Consider the following 18,899-nt stretch of genomic DNA (forward strand, 5'->3'; position numbering starts at 1 on the left):
ATCTCTGATATCCACAGTAATATCTTGTTCTGGAGCGACCCTTGACCCTGTCCACAGGCAGTTCGCTCCTCCACGCCGCACAGCACCGCCTGTGTGCACGTATCCCTCTGCTCGCTGCCGCTATTGTAAACTCGAGGCCCCTTCGCCTTAGGACGCGCTCACACTGGTAACTGCTAGTGTTCTTTTGCCCTATATTGCTGTGTTGCTCTCTGTGCCCTTTTTGGGTTTCGCCTGCCGAAGGCTGCGCTCTGCGCAGCTTTTCGGCGCAGGTGAAATCCTTTGTTGACAATAAGGACTTCGGGAACGTCCCCCGGCTCTCATTGGCTAGCTCCATAAATGGAGGCTAGCCATTGGGTGCCGGATCTGTCCGTCAAGGCCGGACCAGATTCGGGGGCGTTCCCGAGATTATTTCCCTGGGCGGAGTTACGTTTTTTCCCGTTCCCTCCCCTTTCACTGAAAGTGATTTCAGATGCGCTGTCCATTCGCGCCCCCTCCGTGTGCCTCCCCGCCCCCCCCTCGCTGTCCTGTGCACGTTTCCCGCCTCCCTCCTGCCATCCGTGTCCCCTCCCGCCGTCCGTGTCCTCTTCCGCCGTTCGTGTCCTCTCCCGCCCCCCTCCCGACGTCCGTGTCCTCTCCCGCCCCCCTCCCGCCGTCCGTGTCCTCTCCCGCCGTTCGTGTCCTCTCCTGCCCTCCTCCCGCCGTCCGTGTCCTCTCCCGCCCCCCTCCCGCCGTCCGTGTCCTCTCCCGCCCCCTGTGTCCTCGTAGGTGCTTGTTGTTCGCTTTTTGACGACTTGGGCTTGTTTTTAGTTTATTTTGGTAGTAGTTGGCTTGTTCTGGGCTTGTTTTTTTTTACAGGCACCGCAACCCTTCTGCGACTCAAGATGGGCGGAAGACGGCAGCCCTAGCAACTATACATCATCGTTACGCAACATCAGAAGACTGTGTGTTATCCCTTACACTTCTCAGGTGGCACTGGGGGCGCTTTCCCAGTGCAACCCCTCCGTTCGTGCTTTCCCAGTGCAACCCCTCCGTTCGTACCAGCCACTTTGCACCCCTACCGTGAAATATCATGAACTTCAGTCCCACCTCCGGCCCACACTCGGCCATCAGTCTCGTGATCCTGGCAAGCCGCCCACGAGCTCCTGAATTCGCCACCTCAGCAGACATGGCTCAGTCAGACAACCACTCTCTAGGAACCAAACTACGGGCCAAACTGGCACTGTGTAGCAGCAGTCTGAGACAAGGCTATTGCGTCTGGACCTTCTTCTAAAAAAGCGCGGCACTTAGAGTAAACAAGTGCACGTCTCAGATGGAACTTAATTAAAGCCAAATCTCTATACCATAAATTGCATTTATAAACACCAAAGTCACAGATGAGAGACTGAATCGCTTTTCCCCGACCGGAAGCTGAGTGCCAGCGTTTCAAGCCTCAGTTTGACACACATTTCATTTGTTCGTGGATTTTGCAGGAGTGGGCTGCGCACTGAGGCTGCTGGCCGATGTCTGTTTCTTTTGGCCTCCAAGCGCCTGGGAGCGCTTTGCTTTTTCCTCATAGCGCCTAGGGGCGCTGTAATTGTGCCACGAGTGCTGGGAGCGCTTTATTTTTGCTTTAGCGCCTGGGAGCGCGGCATCTTGTTCACTAGCGCTTGGGAGCGCTTTATTTGTTTTATTTAGCCGGTGCCCACCCGGCATTGGCCCCCTGGATTGCTGCCCCTAGCGAGTGCCCACCTCGCTTTATAATTTGCTTGAAGAGGGAGCCCGTGATTCGCCGCCGCTGGCCCGGAGATCGCTAAGGAGGTGCTGTGCCCGCCTCCCTGCCAAGGGCCGCGCTGCCATTGGCGGCCCTCAGCACAGGAAGTCAGGCAGGCCGGGGGCGGGATGACGAGACGACGGGAAGACTAAGAGCTTCCCCCCGGGGCTCCCAGGAGCTAGGGAGAGCCCCGCAGTATACCGGCCGAAGAGCGGCCGCCGGAGGAGTGCCGCAGTGGAGCGAGGCTCCCCCGAGTCCCGCCGGTGAAGATAGCAGCGAGTGGCCGAAAAGGAGAGGGGGGCGTCGGGGCACATTGCCGGTGCCCGCCCCTCCAGTGCGAGTGTGTGTGCTGAGAGGCCCGTGGGGCCTTACCTGATGCCGAGTCCCCCGAGAGGGACTTCCCTGACCAGGCCCACATTATTGAAGAGCTCCGATGTTGTAATGTAAGTACGGACCAAAGTGGAGTAAATTAAGTATTTATTGAAATATATATACTAGAAAGGCCCACAGACAACAGCTGGGGCAGAGGTAGTATAATCACAAGGAGGGAAGGGGAAATATGCCGGGAGGCCGGGTGACGTCACTTAAATACATTCCTAGCATTCCAAAATGGAATGCGTGACGTAGTATAAACATAGATAACGCACAACAGTAAAAGTAAGGTCGCCGGTAAGGACCACAATGTTAAGTCACAACATCTCCCTCCTTCACATATTAACAGAAATACAACTAATCCTGAACAAAGTCTTCATAACGTTTGGGCATTCTAATTTGCCTTCCACATCTGGTCTGAACAGTTTTTCCACTCAGAGTAGGAGCTGTAGCAGGAGCATTGTCTGTTTCTACTTCGCTGTAACTCCTGTCAAGTATGCTGCTTTCAGCCATGCCTCCGGTATTAGACAGGTCACTAAATCCCTCTTCTACTCTGGAGGACCGGCTATTGGAAACATCATCCCATTCCAGAATACTGAAAGAAAGAAAGAACATTTTCACATATTGGCAGCAACTTGACGTGTTGCATGAACCCTTTAAAAGTGACTTGAATTAACGCTGTCCTTTAAAAAACTTTTTGGACCAGACTTGGCCACAGTATGTAGGCGACCATTTTAAGGCATCACACAGGCCTTTGGCTATGTAATGAATATGGCATGGGTTTTCTTAGATTTGAAGTGCTTGTGTACTTTTGGGGGGCAAAAGAGAACATAGCTGATTTTTCGAGTAGGCAGACTCCACAGAGCCCTGCTAAATGGGTAATCTTTATTTGCAGTGTCTGGGCCACAAAGTTCAACCGGAGGAAGGGGGGCGTTATTTACTCAATACCAACCAAAAAGATTGACGCAGTGAGTCCCTCAAGACTTGTCCTCAGTCTCCCTCTGTGTGCAGTGAGTCCCTCAAGACTTGTCCTCAGTCTCCCTCTGTGTGCAGTGAGTCCCCCCCATGCTTGTCCTCAGTCTCCCTCTGTGTGCAGTGAGTCCCTTCAGGCCTGTCCCCAGTCTCCCTCCCTGTGCAGGGAGTCCCTCCAGGCCTGAAATGAGACTCCGCCTTTGTGCAGCTAGCTCATGCAAGTGAGTTCTAGCCTGCACCAAAATAACAGATACAACTTTGTTTTGTTTTTTCTTGCCTTCTGCCTTTTGATTGTGCCTGTGCCTGTTCCCGCCCCCCTCCTGCTGTCCGTGTGCCCGTTCCTGCCCCCCCCTCCCGCTGTCCGTGTCTCTGGCCCCACTTGTAAATGCTTGTTTTAATTTTTCAGTATATTTCCTTGGGAAAGCACATGTCTGAGTTGCATTTGGGGAATGAATCTCTGAAACTGAGATCTGTTTTGAATTTGGGAAGTGCTTCTCTTAGAGACAGCAGCATAGTGTGGGCTGTGAGAGCTGTGTGGGCTGTGAGAGCTGTGTGGGCTGTGAGAGCTGTGTGGGCTGTGAGGGCTGTGTGGGCTGTTGGCAATGTAAATAACAATGCCATTTATTTATAAGTAAAAAAAAAAAAAATGGCATGAGCAATGCCAATAGCTCTAACTTTTCCAAAGGCGAAACCATTGCATTGTAAATGCTTGTTGCCTTTGCCTCTGTGCCTCTTCTGCTTCCTTTTCCCTCTGTTCCCTCTTGCCTTTTGTGCCCTTTCTCCGTTGTGCCCCTTTTGCCTTTTGTTCCCTTTTGTGCCTTTTTCCACTGTGGCCCTTAGCCTTTTGTGCCCCCTTCCTTGCCTCCGTGCCCCTGCTCTCCGCTGGTTTTCCCGCCGCTGCATCCCCTGCAGCCCCACCCCCCCTGCTCGCCCAGCCCCGCCTCTCAGCTGCTCCTCCCTCCCACCCCCCCTTATATGGCGGCCGCTGCACAGTGGGCGCGCCCATGGCATGCCGAAGGCGTGCCAAAGGCAAGCCCGTCTGCGCCCGTCCGCGCCTGGACCACGCCCAGCGCCAGACACCCTGGCCCCCGCCTACACCACGATGCCGCTACAACGCCAACACCCTCCAAGCACTCAACACCGGACGACCGCACGCCTGTCTCTTGGCCACCCCGAAGCGCACCCAAGGACCCTTCTCCTGCTGGAACTGCAGCTTCACCAGCATCCGACCCGCCAATACACCCACCGCGAAAGAACGCAACCACCTCAGATGCATTCTTCTCAACACCCGCTCCACCCGCAAACATGCCGTCGAATTCTGGGACCTACTCGACTCAACCTCCCCAGACGTCGTCTTCCTGATGGAGACCTGTATGAACCCCTCCTCTGCACCCGACATCACCATAGCCATCCCGGACGACTACAAGATCACCCGCAGGGACCGCACCTATTGAGTAGGAGGAGGAATCACCATTGTCCACAGGAACACTCTCAGAGTCTCGAGAAACACCAACGACACCCTCAGAACCGCCGAAAACCTGCACTTCCAGGTCCACACCAATACTAACACCACCCTCAGAGGCACCCTCGTCTACAGACACCCCGGACCCCAGCCACAGTTCGAGGACTCCATCGCCGACTTCGTCAGTACACATGCCCTCGCCTCCACAGACTACATCCTCCTCGGGGTCCTGAACTTCCACCTCGAGAACAACAACACCAACTCCACCACCTTGATCGATAACCTCGCCAACCTTGAATTCAGACAACTCGTCACAGCACTGGCCCACTCTGCCGGTCAAACGCTTGACCCCACCTTTCCGTAAGCTCCCAAATCTCCTTAACCACACCACCGAACTCCACTGGACCTACGATCGCTGCATCCACTTCACCTTCCGGAAACCCACCTGGCACCACCGCATCCAACAGATCCCTCACCGCTGCTGAAGCAAAGTCACCAAAGACCAGATAACCACCACCCTCTCCCGGAGCCCACCCACCGACCCCGACTCTGCCGCCAGCAACCTCAGACACTGGATCGACGACTGCACCAACACCATCGCCCCAATCAAGAAACCCTTCAACAGACACACCAGCAAGAAAGCCAGCTGGTTCACCGAGGATATCCAGGCCTCCAAGCAAACCTGCCAAAAGCTCGAAAAGAAATGGCACCATGAACAGACTCCAGACAGCTACGCAGCCCACAAGAATGCCACCTGCAGACACCATCACCTCATCAGATCCACCAAAAAGACCTCCTTCAAAGACCGCCTAGACACTAATGCACACTACAGCAAAGAGCCCTTCAGCATCATGAAGGAACTCTCCAACCCCAGCTCCAACACCATCGACATCCCACCCTCGCAAGACCTGTGCGAGTCCCTCGCCACCTTCTTCCATCGCAAGATCACAGACATCCAAGACAGCTACAATGTCACGACCGCCCCGACAGCCACTGAGACCTCCGTCCCCGCGACCACCAACCGCACCGATCCCCTGCTCTCCTGGACCAACATAAATGACAACAACACCATCAAAATCATGAACACCATCCACTGCGGGTCTCTGTCAGACCCATGCCCACACCACATCTTCAATAAAACCAGCACCACCATCACACCCCATCTCCGGAAAGCCATCAACATCTCCTTCGAGACAGCGACCTTCCCGTAGAGCTGGAAGCAGGCAGAGATCAACGCCTTACTCAGAAATCCCAAGCCTGACCCTAAGGACCTCAAGAACTTCCGGCCCATCTCCCTGCTCCCGTTCCCGGGGAAGGTCATCAAGAAGACCGTCAACAGACAACTGACCGCTACCTTGAGGAAAACCGCATCCTGGACCCGTCCCAGTCCGGGTTCCGCAGCAACCACAGCACCAAAACTGCCCTCATCGCCGCCTCTGATGATATCAGGGCCCTGCTGGACAACGGCGAAACCACGGCCTCATTCTCCTGGACTTGTCAGCCACCCTCGACACTGTCTGCCACTACTCCCTACGCACACGCCTCCATGGCGCTGTGATCCGAGACAAGGCTCTGTACTGGACCACCTCCTTCCTCTCCGGCAGAACCCGGTGCGTCCACCTCTCCCCTTGCCGCTCCGAAGCCACAGAGATCATAACCTGCGGCGCACCCCAGAGCTCATCCCGTCAGCCTGACATTGTTCAACATCTACATGGCACCGCTCGCCCACATCTCCCAACTGCACGACCTCAACATCATCTCCTACGCCGACGACACCCAGCTGATCCTCTCCCTCAACAAAGACCCCCTCACCGCCAAAACCAACCTCCACGAAGGGATGAAAGCCGTCGCCGAGTGGATGAAGAACAGCCCTCAGAAGCTAAACTCGGACAAGACGGAAGTCCTCATCCTCGGCCCCACCCCCTCGGCCTGGGACGACTCCTGGTGACCAACCGCACTGGGAACAGCACCAACACCCACCGACCACGCACGCAACCTGGGGTACATCCTCAACTTTACTCTCTCCATGACAAAGCAGTTCAATGCCATTTCGTCCTCCTGCTTCAACACCCTCCGAATGCTCCGCAAGATCTACAGGTGGCTCCCCACCGAAACAAGAAAAACGGTCACCCAGGCTCAGATCAGCAGCAGGTTGGACTACAGAAACGCCCTCAACGTAGGAGCCTCGGCCAAACTCCTGAAACGACTTTAGCGCATTCAGAACGCCTCTGCACGTCTGATCCTCGGCATCCTTCACCGCAGCCACATCACACTCCAGCTGATAGACCTGCACTGGCTCCCCGTCAACAAAAGGATCACCTTCAAGCTCCTAACCCACGCACACAATGCATTCCACAACACCGGACCAGCATACCTCAACAGACGACTCACCTTCTACACCCACAACCGCCAGCTCTGCTCCCCCGACCTCGCCCACGCCACAATCCCCCGCACCCGAAGAGCGACCTCCGGTGGCAGAATGTTCTCACACCTCGCCGCCAAGACCTGGAACACCCTCCCCACCCACCTACGGCAGACCCAGGAGCTGCTAACCTTCAGAAGACTTCTCAAGACCTGGCTATTCGAGCAGTAGCAGCATCCCCCCCACGTGACTAGAGACCCCCACGGGTGAGTAGCGCGCTTTACAAATGTCCTGATTTGATTGATTGATTGGTGGTCATTTCTTCATTGCTAGTGTAAGGAGTCATACTTTTTGGAAACCACTTATCCTTCTGTGATTGTCCATTCTACTTAAAGAGAAATAAGTGAAATACATGAGATTAGTAATAATTTGGTGATCAATATTTATCTGGCTGTACCAGTGTGGTTCAGCACCCATCCCACCATCCACCTACCTGGTGAATCTACTAAAGGTTACCATGCATCTGTCCACCAACACAACTCAGTTGTCGAACATTCGGCCACCCTAGGCAGTGCATGTATGATTACTCTATGAATCCACCCACACTCATGCTTTCATTAGTCTATGAACTGTGCTCCATAACACTTGCATGCATGCACCTACCTGCCGGCCCCCTGAAATACAACACCATCTCTTCATCCACCCACTCACACCCGACACATTAACACTAGTTTCATTGATCCCCTCAAGCACCTATTCACTCTTCAAACACATATTAATTCCTCAACCCACCAAGTAGCAAAGTTGTTCACCCACCCACCCACCTCCTAGAGACTGATGAATCGAAAGTGAAAAGAGGGGTGAAAGAATACTTGCCTAGTTACATACTCAGTGATACAGAAAATAATGGTCCTAGAACCTAATTTGCAACAGCAATTTAATCAGAGCACATAGTTAATAGGATTCATAAGTTCAGAAACAGGAGCCTGAGTCCAGAATTCAGGCCAGACTCCTAAACACGATATAAATCAATTATTTCAGGACATCGGATTTTGAAGGATAAAACATACACACACAGACCAAGAATAAATATCCACCAAACAATGTAATGTATTCTTTTTCAGATGGACACTCTTTTGGTCTTCAAGGAGTAACAGTTATGATGAGGTTGCTCCAAGAGGGAACGTGCTAATAGAGTGAGATGTGCTCAGTGTAAAGGAAAAGAAGGATTCAGTGACATAGAGAAGAGGAACTGTGTATTATTTCAAAAAGCAATACGAAATGGTTAACTTTCACCATCATATGCAGCCTAGCTATACAAAATTGTATACACCGTTAAATTATAACATGTATGACTACAGAATTGAATTCAGCTTCCTGCACGATAGGGGACAGCAAAATGATGTTTATAGTCTAGGCCTTAGTCAAGGGCGTCGACGTTTCGATCCGGCTTAATGCACAAGGGAAATTCCAGCCTCGGCCGTGCGGATCTTCATCAGGACTGGGGGAGAAGGGGCAACCTGGAGGGAGGTAGTTAATGCACCCTCTTTGTGTGGCGTGTAGCCACAGGACAGTACATCCAGTCAATGGCTGTTCAACGTGTCATAAGTCTTCATCTAGGCATCATGGTTATAGCACTCCGTTTACGTTCAGGAATTAAGCCTGGAAAAGGGGCGGACGCATCCTGCAAATCATTTGCAGGATACGGCACGGCGAACATCCCTCGCTGGCCCAAGACGGCCGATCTATTCACCGCGACCCAGACACGGGTTGAGACGGCGTCCGCCCCTTTTCCAGGCTTAATTCCTGAACGTAAACGGAGTGCTATAACCATGATGCCTAGATGAAGACTTATGACACATTGAACAGCCATTGACTGGTTGCACTGTCCTGTGGCTACACGCCACACGTAGTGGGTGCATTAACTACCTCCCTCCAGGTTGCCCCTTCTCCCCCAGTCCTGATGAAGATCCGCACGGCCAAAGCTGGAATTTCCCTTGCGCATTAAGCCGGTTCGAAACGTCGACGCCCTTGACTAAGGCCTAGACTATAAACATCATTTTGCTGTCCCCTATCGTGCAAGAAGCTGAATTCAATTCTGTAGTCATACACATTATAATTTAACGGTGTATATAATTTTGTATAGCTAGGCTGCATATGATGGTGAAAGTTAACCATTTCGTATTGCTTTTTGAAATAATATGCAGTTCCTCTTCTCTATGTCACTGAATCCTTCTTTTCCTTTACACTGAGCACATCTCACTCTATTAGCACGTTCCCTCTTGGAGCAACCTCATCATAACTGTTACTCCTTGAAGACCAAAAGAGTGTCCACCTAAAAAAGAATACATTAAATTGTTTGGTGGATATTTATTCTTGGTCTGTGTGTGTATCTTTTAACCTTCAAAATCCGATGTCCTGAAATAATTTATTTATATCGTGTTTAGGAGTCTGGCCGGAATTCTGGCCTCAGGCTCTATTTCTGAACTCATGAATCCTATTAACTATGTGCTCTGATTAAATTGCTGTTGCAAATTAGGTTCTAGGACCATTGTTTTCTGTATCACGTTGTACCCACTCACACTGATATATTCACCCGTGCATTCGTCCGTGCCAATCAGTCGACCCACCCACTCCGTCTTTCCACCCACACAAACGCATTTATCGATCCCTCAGGCTACACCACACCCTTTGCCACCCAACCATCCATCCGGGCTCTCGCCACAGTCCGTGTGTTCGTCTGTTTCTTCTTATGTAAATACATCTCGTGTGTTTTTATCTGCATGCACTGTACACGTCAGACGAATACGTTGTGTCCCTTGTTAAACGTTTGGAATGTGTTAATGGTTTGGCGATAACAAGTGGACCACATGCCTCTGGTGACAGTAGGCAGTAGTGAGAGATAGTTCTGGTTCAAGGTGATTGTTTAAGGCATTTGTTTATTAATATGTATTTGACCATCCTCAAAGCGGCGCAAAACACGTGTTAATGCCGCTTTACCAAGGTCTGGTGGCAGGCGTAACAACGAGTACTGAATTTACCAGTAGCCCAGGGAATTATGGGAACGTGGGGGCCTGCATGATCCAGAGTGAATTCAGAGTTAAGAGTCCTCGTTGGTTCCTGGCGTCAATGAGACATTGCATAGACAGACTATCTGGGTTGCAGGCCATGTCCCTGCTCTCTTAAATTCAGCTCCAGGAGGCCTGTATCTCATAATATAAAATACAAAAGTATAAACATGCAAAAATATCATGACCTAAATGATGACTAGCAGAATAATCGTGAAGGTAAGCACTTTACAGGTACGTGTTGGTTTACTATTTCTAACTCCACATGAACGTACACTGACCATGAGAACATATATAATTATTTGTGTTTCTTTAACTATTAGGACCAGATATTCTGGTCGCGATAACTTTGCCTGTTGATAATATTGAAAACTCCATATTCTTGTCCTGGACCCCCTGAGCGAGTACAAAGTTATTGCTGCTGAAGGGGTCTCTGATACCTCTTGAAGGTGGCAATAAATGGAACCACTGGACTGGTTTACAGAAGCCTCACAGTACTCACAGGGATTACTCACCCACACTGAGGCATTGTCTTGGCATCATTTTCCTGTTGGCTGGCAAGGCAATTCTTCATACCTGTAACCAATGACCCTTTGTGATTTCCCCACAGGACGCATTCCGAGCTTTCCATCCAGACGTCAACTTTGTGAGGAAATTCCTAAAGCCGCTTCACATTGGGGAGCTCGCGCCCGAAGAACCCAGCGAGGACCGAGGCAAAAAGGTAAGTGAAGTGTTACGGTGCCATGCTCCAGGGCAGCAGTGAACTGATAGGGTGCCATGTAGTGTAGCTAAAGTACTCTGTGTTCGAAAACACATGTGTAAAAAGTGTTTCTTCCAGCTGGATTCCCAAAATAGCACTAGACTGTGACACAGACTACCAGTCAATATCGGACTGACAAGGAAGTGCCGCACTGAGATCCAGAGTTAAGAGAAATCCTCAGTGACTGAACTCCTAGTGACAGGGCATTGAAGAAGCTTGACTTGATAGAAAAACAACTTGGCCTCTTCAATGCTAGTAGGAAGTCAGAAAACAAACTGGACCCTTGCACCCCAATTGATGAAGCCCTAAAACCAAATAGGAAGAGGGCTTAGTGGGGGTTGACCATGATAGAGGTGTAAACTAAGACAGGTAATGTGCCCAGGCCCGAGTAATTGTGATCTAAATCTGGTCTCCGACCGGCATTGGGTGCCCTCCCACCCACCCCAAGGTTCGCTAATCATATTTTACATCAGATGATCTCGTCAGCGGTGTTGGGGGTCACCACGGGCAGTGTTAACCTGCCACTATGGGAAGAGTCTGGGTCAAGCCCCTCAGATTCTCTCGAGGAGCAAGTCCCAGCCTCTGAAGGGGCCGTTTATCTTGTATGATGGCCGCTACTGCCTGTAGGGACTCCGCTCTCTCCTTTTCAGTTTGTGAGGACTTGGGACAGCCTGGAGCCCCTCCTCTGAGGCGTCTGTTCCAGGGTTCTCGCCTCTTGGATCGTACCACTTGTGTCTGTGTCGACTGGGGGGTTCTGGTCCTGTATTCTTCCAGCCATGCACAAGTAGACCTGGGGTCATCATAAAAGTGCCTCTTTTCAACTATGAGTATGCTTAATTGGGCAGGAAAGATTAAAGAGCCCCTCCTCTCTCAGTGCTTTCTTGACCTCTAAGAATGAGGTTCTTCTTTTCTGAGTGTCCAGTGTGGAATCAGGGAAGATGGAAACTTTACTGTCTACAATATACAGGCTGTCAGTTCCGGCTCTAAGCAGGAGGGCATCTCTATCTCTGAAATGGAGGAACCTAGCCACACACGGTCTTGGAGGCTGTCCCACTGCTGATGGTCTGGCCGGAACACTGTGCGCACTCTCCAGCGTGTAGAAGGTCGACAGGTCCTCGGGGGCCACCACTGTGTGGAGACACTGTTCCAGGAAGGACACCATATCATTGACCTCGATTCCTTCGGGTACTCCCAGGACTCTTATGTTGTTCCTTCTATTGGATGTATGTTCACACATCATAAACCATTACACCGCATGCTTTAACCACACGGTCATTACATCGCATGTTCCACAAGATCGCGTACCTTAACATCGTACGATGTTGCAACGCCAATGCGTTGACTTCTACGCGCATGTAGGTTACTTTGCACGCCACTAAATCGCACGTTTTTACAATGCGATTTGTGGTGTCCTCCATCAGTTTTTGCATTCTTTTTTTTTAATGCCTCATCCCGCCTCTAACCCCTGGCCCCCACTCTCTGCCCGACCCCAGGCGACTTCACGACGATCAATCTTCCCTTTTTGTACATGACTTGATATGAGGCTCGAACCTTGTCCGACTGCACCAAAGTCGGCATAGGTATCCAGACCACATCCGGTTCGTGGTATTGATGCGTTAATTCTAACATATATGATGTAGTAATTATAACATATATATGTAAATGTTGGCAGATGTTTCTTAATTAATGCAGTCGTGAAATTGCACATACCACTGCTATTAAAAATTGTTCCCAACACCCACAGACCTCTAGAAAGTAGTAATATGGTTATACAATAATAAAAATACTAGAGCCACTGCACTGTTTATTAAATATTACATTTTGCACTGTAAATGACATGATATGGAGAAGTGGAGAAGTGTGGCTCAGGGGTTAGAGGCGGCAGACCCGGAAGCTGAGATCGGTCCTGGACCAGGGTTCAATTCCCCGCCTCGCCGGGTCTTGGGCTCAAAAATTCCATGGACTCGATAATTCTCGTTCCGGTGCCTACTCGACTCACGGGTTCACACTCTGCGACTCTGGGCAATAGCTTGCTTAATCTCCACTACGGCCCCTCGCGGCGGGATGCCTGGCTTTCACCTTGTGGATACCCTGCTGGGGCTATCTCACAGGGGAATACCAGGACGGGTTCCCAAGGCAAGCGCCTTGATGCCTACGGGTGATAAGTGCGCTATATAAATCGCAATACATTTACATTTACATATGAGGGGTAAAGACCTCTAGAAAGTAGCTATATGGTTTTAAAATAAGAATAATACTATAGCCATTGTTGATTAAATATAACATTCTTCGCTGTAATTGACTTGATATGAGGATCGAACCTTGTCTGACAGCACCAAAGTCGGCATAGGTATCCGTCAGACCACATCCTGTTCCTGTTATTGACGCATGGCAATGATAACATGTATATGTAAATGTTGTCATATCTTTCTTAATTGGACGTTTTGTAGCACACCTTGGCATCGCTATTTTGGAAAATGTGGGTACATGTTTCATGTGCGCTGTACCACACCTTGGCATCGCTATTTTGGAAAATTTGGGTACATGTTTCATGTGCGCTGTGAATGTTTTTTTATATATGAAGAATAAAAAACAGATTAATGTATATGTTTTCATCCCTTGGGTAGAAATATTGCGCTATAAAAATGCTGCTTAAATCTTTGTTTATAAAAAGTTTATCATGTGCGCTCTAAAAAGAAACACAATACACAGCTAGTGATGTATGTGCGCTATAAAAATAAACACAATACACAGCTAGCGATTTATACACAGCTAGCGATTTATATGTTTGGCATCCCTTGCGTGCGCTGAAATATGTAGCCACTGCTGCTTAATACAGATTATCATGTGCGCTTTAAACAAAGATTATCGATATCCCTTCTGAAATATTGCTACATATTGCTAGTGATGTAGGTAGTGTTAAAAAACATATTAAATATGAAAATGTGCTATCATGTGCGATTCCAGTAAGCATTAAAAATAGATATCCCTTTATGAAATATTGCTACATATTGCGCTATAAACAATCACTTGCATCATGTGCGCTTTCTACAAAGATTATCATGTACACATCATCACTTGCATCATGTGCGCTTTCTACAAAGATTCTACAAAGTTTATCATGTACGCATCATCACTTGCGATGTAGCCGTTAACGATGTATATGTTAGTGCGATGTAGTACCATGCGTCCGGATGACATGCGTTGTGTTGCCAGCCGCGATGTAATAGTCGCGTTGCGATGGCAGCGCAATGCGATATATCCGTTGTAACGGGTGTTTCCCCCTTCTATTACGCCCTTCGGCATCTTACGCTCTCCGTTCCAGTATGCGGATGCGATCTGTAAGGTCTCCCATTTGCGTCACTAGTGATTGCTGCGCTGGCTCCATAACTGTTATTCTGTGTCCTTTACTCTTTCTGCCAGTTTTTTGTGTTCCTCCCTGAGCAGGCCCAGGCCCACCGACACTGTACTAATGTCCTGTGAAGGGTGGCCTTGGTATCAGCGATAGCCTCCAATACTTTCGCCAACTGCTGTTGCACTGGGTCGCCCATGTCATTTTGCACTTTTTCTGGGGCAGTATCATCAGTTTCCAGAACTTGCCCAGTCGGTTTTGCTCGTGGTTTACCCATTTCTGCCAGGCAATCCTAGCTTCTTCCCCTCACAACAGAGTGTTTTCAACGATCGCTGCTCTAAGTGGACCCGTAGCACTTTGAGGTGCCACAGGTCGCTGTCCCTCTGTTTTATTTTACTTTGGCAGCAGGTTCCAATAGACCTCTACTCGAGCTCCACTGGTAGCGCCTCTGAGTGCTCCAGCATGTCCTCAGGGCCCTCTGCTCCCATTTCAGCTCCAGCCGGACACAGCCACCAGTCTATACTCGAAGGGATCTCTCCCACCACAGATCGGGAGCACCCACACATGTGTTGTTTCCGTTGGTCAATGTTCTCACACAGTTCATGTGTTTGGGAGGCTTACATGCAACCCCTGCATTAATCACTTTGCTGTGTACTCCCCTCTGCAGTTTCTGGCGCACTCACACTTAATCTTAAATGTCTAGTGGACAGTTTATCTCTTCAGGCCTGCGCCCCCAACAGTGAGTCTACACAAGGCAGGTATTTTTTGCCAGGTTCACTGCAGCCTCGCGTAACTGCACACAAGTACCTCCGCTTCATTCCACCAGTGCCCAAATCGTTCTTCCGGGTGCAGGCCTGGCAGTGCCCACCTGGTTCTCAAAGTCAAGTCTTTTACTGTTTCCAACCAGGGTTGTGTGCACAGTTCTGGCCCTACTCCATGGGCCAGGTCACAGCGTCTCACTTCACGCCAAATACCCCCGTGATGGTGTCTCCAGCAGGGTGCAGCTGCCTATGCAGACAGCTGATCGCTGTCTCAGATGGTCAGAGTCCCAGACCATATGCTCCTCGATGTTCCACTGCAGTGGAGTGCCTTCTTGGTTGTCCCCTTATTACTAAGCTAACCATGCGCCATGCCTCTATCCTGGGGAATTACACCACAGTCCTCATATTCCCCTGAAGTGCGCAAAGACCCGCAGTCTCAAGCGCAGTCGGCAGGCTCCCAATATGCTACTCTGGGCTCCGCCCGCAGCCCCGTTGGCCAGAGTATTCCTGTGCGAGTGCTTCACTGTACTCCTGTGGCCAGGTCTCCCCTCAGGGCACACCGTTCCCTAGACTGGCCGCAGGTCGAATTGCCAACCCAGGAATCCGCAGAGCAGGTCCGGCTCAGGGCTTTACTACCATTACGCCAGAGCGTACGCTGCCCCACGATTCGCCTTCAATGGCACAGGGCCAGTCAGCAGCACTCGGTGCAACATCTCACCGTCACGCAAGCTTCGCAGTTGCTAGGCCTCGCTGCTCCATAGTTGGCATTTGCAACAACGCTCCAAGGTTTAGGCCTTGCCACCTGCAAGTCTCCAATCCTCTGTCAAATCCTCCAGGGCACACAGACAGCACCTGCGTCAGTCCGCACCTCCTTTTTGGTCTACAGCAGCCCCTGCGGCAGCCACAGGTCACTCCTCTTAGTCACATCAGGGCCACAGGAACCCCCCGCCCCAACATAACCAACATCCCGCAAATAACACACAGACACAAGTGTTAAGATTGGGAAAAATTGCTGCAGGTTTATTGTTACATACAACATTATGTAATCACGGTGGGTTATCTTACGGGCAATCCAAGGGCAGGCCGCATTCTCGCCACCTGCCCGCCTGATGAGCCAATCAGCACAGTGGCGAACCACCCAGCTGCTGACCATTATGGTAATACACTACTCACGCCCCTTGCGGGGTGTATCTAGGCAAACCCCCGGTTGCACAGGCCCACAACCGCCCGAAGGACTACTGGGGCGCCGACTCGGGTTCCTAGACCTCCCATGATGTTCTAGGTTAGGCTCTGGCACCCCTATGTGCCCGCTGAAGTACAGTGTTGCACCTCTCTGGTTCCGGATTGCCCTGTAACTCCGCCACAGCCCGGGCGATGGTCCCCGCCGCTGCTCGGGCCCCCCACCAACGCTACCACTTTTACCTGCAACCTTTGCTGAGAAGTGCCTCTTTTAAATCGAGGAGGAATAGGTCTAAGCCCACAGGCGTCAGATGAACTCCATCCGCCTCGAAGTAACCTTTGATTTTGTCCTGAATCATTTCATGTCTGATGAAGCCCAGACCTCTCTGTTGGGTAAATTTTTTCATGGCGCTGTTGATTTTCTTCCTAGACCTATCAATAGCTTGGCACGACTTAGCGCCCCACCACACTCTACGTGGCAAAATTTCAGACCACCATATCTCGCACTCACGCATTAGTCCGCAGATGACCTCAATATCTTCTTTCATTCTCTGGAGTAAGGTTGACCTCCCCCAGTTTGTGAGGTCATTACCACCCAGGTGAATCACCAAGTGTTGAGGTGGCGGTCCCGCTGTAGCTAAAGCTACCTGTGATCTGTGCAACAGACTATTCCAACGCATGCCAGGGAACCCCATCCAAACACAGTCGATTTCTGCGAAGCCCTGCGTCCAGTGCCTGATCGCTGCCCACCGGCCCAACCTGGCGACTGTGGAATGCCCCAAGACCCACACTCTTGACCCTGTCAAAGAAAAACGCAATTCGTTTTAAATGTTTATTTGACAAAGAGTGCACAAATAAATTGCAAGGGGGCAAAAAGGCCTACAACTAGGAACACAGCAAACATATATACAATAGTCTGACCAGGCCAGGATAACTTGTTCATGGGCGAATATAACGTTTATAGCAGGGGGACTCCCAGCGCCCCACTTTCTGAACACTCTCTGGCTGCAAGCCTGCCTTAAACGCAGAGGTGGCCACCCCAATTGGGAATAAATAGCTGGAAAACCTTTTCCCCTGTTTCAACAAACCAGCTCTATCAAGGCATGCTAGCATTATTTTATCCATTTGGTATTTGGTCAAGGGACTCAGATCAGCATGGATGAAGAGGTAACCCGGGACCGCAGGACGTAAGGTGAGGTAAGACTTGAGGGCCACCACTGGGCAATAAGAGGGATCACCCAAAGGGGCCAGCGAAATAACAGACCCCTTGCCTGCCTGATCAGTTTTGGACCGTCTGAGGGTGATGGACAGGCCTACCTCTACACTTATGTCCGCCACCCCTAATGCGTCCCCGGACATATCTGCCTTGGAGCGTGCTACCAGCTCGCTGCTCCTGTAAGCCCCAAAGAACGCTAGGCTGAAAGCCGCAGAAAAAAGGGAAGCCTCAATTTGCGAGTACACCACCGACTGCAGGACCGCCAACATGGCCTGCAGGGTGGAGAACTCAATAGGAGACCTGTTGTCTGGGGTCCTAGGTTCATCACGCGCCCACCCCTTAAGGGCTGCCTTAATTACAAAAGACTTGGTCGGATCGCCTACCCCTCTCAACCTGGCATCATGACTGATAGCAGCCCGATGTCCGCAAACCCAGGAGTGGGATTTACCCTGCTTCTTGGCCCAGACCACAAAGGCTTGTACCCTGTCATCCAGTGGCAGGGGGGACAAACTCAACTCGACAATTGCTTTCCGGAAATTTGCCAAATGACTACCATAGCGCCTCCTAGTACCTGGGGCTAGAGACCTCTCCCCTAACTCTCTCAGTTCTTGCTCCACTCCAAGATGCGCCAAAGTCCTGGTGCGAAGGGGGTCATCTCTGTTCTCGCTTGTGGGCACGCCGCCCGGAAACGGTCCCACTGAAAACGAGAAAGAGCGTCAGCCGCAACATTAGTGACCCCCGCAATGTGCCTCGCCCTAAACTCCAAATTGCAGCGCAGGCTCCTGCTAGCCAACTCCCTTAGTAAGCAAAGAACCAACAGGCAACTGGCTGTTAGACCGTTGATAGCTTGCACAACTGCCATATTATCCGACCAGAAAAGGACCTTCCTGTTGGACAACGGGGCCGGCCACAGATGCAACGCTACCACAATGGGGAAGAGCTCCAGGACAGTTATGTTGGAAGTGATCCCCCGCTTACGCCAGGCATTCGGCCACTCCTGTGCGCACCACAAATCACCCAGGATTGCCCCGAAACCTTCCCTGCCCGAGGCATCGGTGAACATGCTAAGTTCAGGGCTGTCCACCCACGGGGACCTCCAGGTGACAGTCCCATTAAAGTCTGACAAAAATTCAGCCCACATTTGCAGGTCTTTCTTCAAGACCGCTGTCAGCTTTACAAAGTGATGGCGCTTGAAGACCTTAGCTGTGGCTCTGGCTAATCTCCTAGCAAACACTCGTCCTACGGGAATGACTCTGGCCGCAAAATTGAGTTTGCCCAGGAGACTCTGGATGACCCCCAGCGGTGCCTTGTCCTTTCCTAGCAAGTTCTGAATGTCCCGTTTTAGGTCCTGTACTTTCTCAGCGGGGAGTCTTGACACGCCCATAACTGTATCTAGCTCTATGCCAAGGAAAGTTAGAACCTGTGCAGGGCCCTCAGTCTTGCCAGGCGCCAAAGGCACGCCCAGGTGTCCCGCCAGGTCAACGAACGCATTCAGCCCCTCCCTGCATTCCTGAGTGCCCTCACTACGATGAAAAGGAAGTCATCAAGGTAATGAGACACCGCCGAGACACCATACTTCCATGAGAGGGCCCACTGCAAAAAAGTACTAAATGCCTCAAAGAAGGCGCACGACACTGCGCAACCC

At 50.9% G+C, this 18,899-nt stretch overlaps 1 protein-coding gene across 1 annotated transcript in view; it reads left to right on the forward strand.

Annotated features, from left to right (window-relative positions):
• The window catches only part of FADS1 (fatty acid desaturase 1), a 544,935-nt gene that overhangs the window by 100,651 nt on the left and 425,385 nt on the right, over positions 1-18,899 (forward strand). Inside the window, exon 2 of the mRNA XM_078680603.1 lies at positions 10,597-10,707. The gene's annotated coding sequence lies outside the window, so the exon portion shown is untranslated. The remainder of the gene's footprint in view (positions 1-10,596; positions 10,708-18,899) is intronic.

This window comes from Lissotriton helveticus, chromosome 3_1 (assembly GCF_964261635.1).
Source record: "Lissotriton helveticus chromosome 3_1, aLisHel1.1, whole genome shotgun sequence".
Lineage (NCBI taxonomy): Eukaryota > Metazoa > Chordata > Amphibia > Caudata > Salamandridae > Lissotriton > Lissotriton helveticus.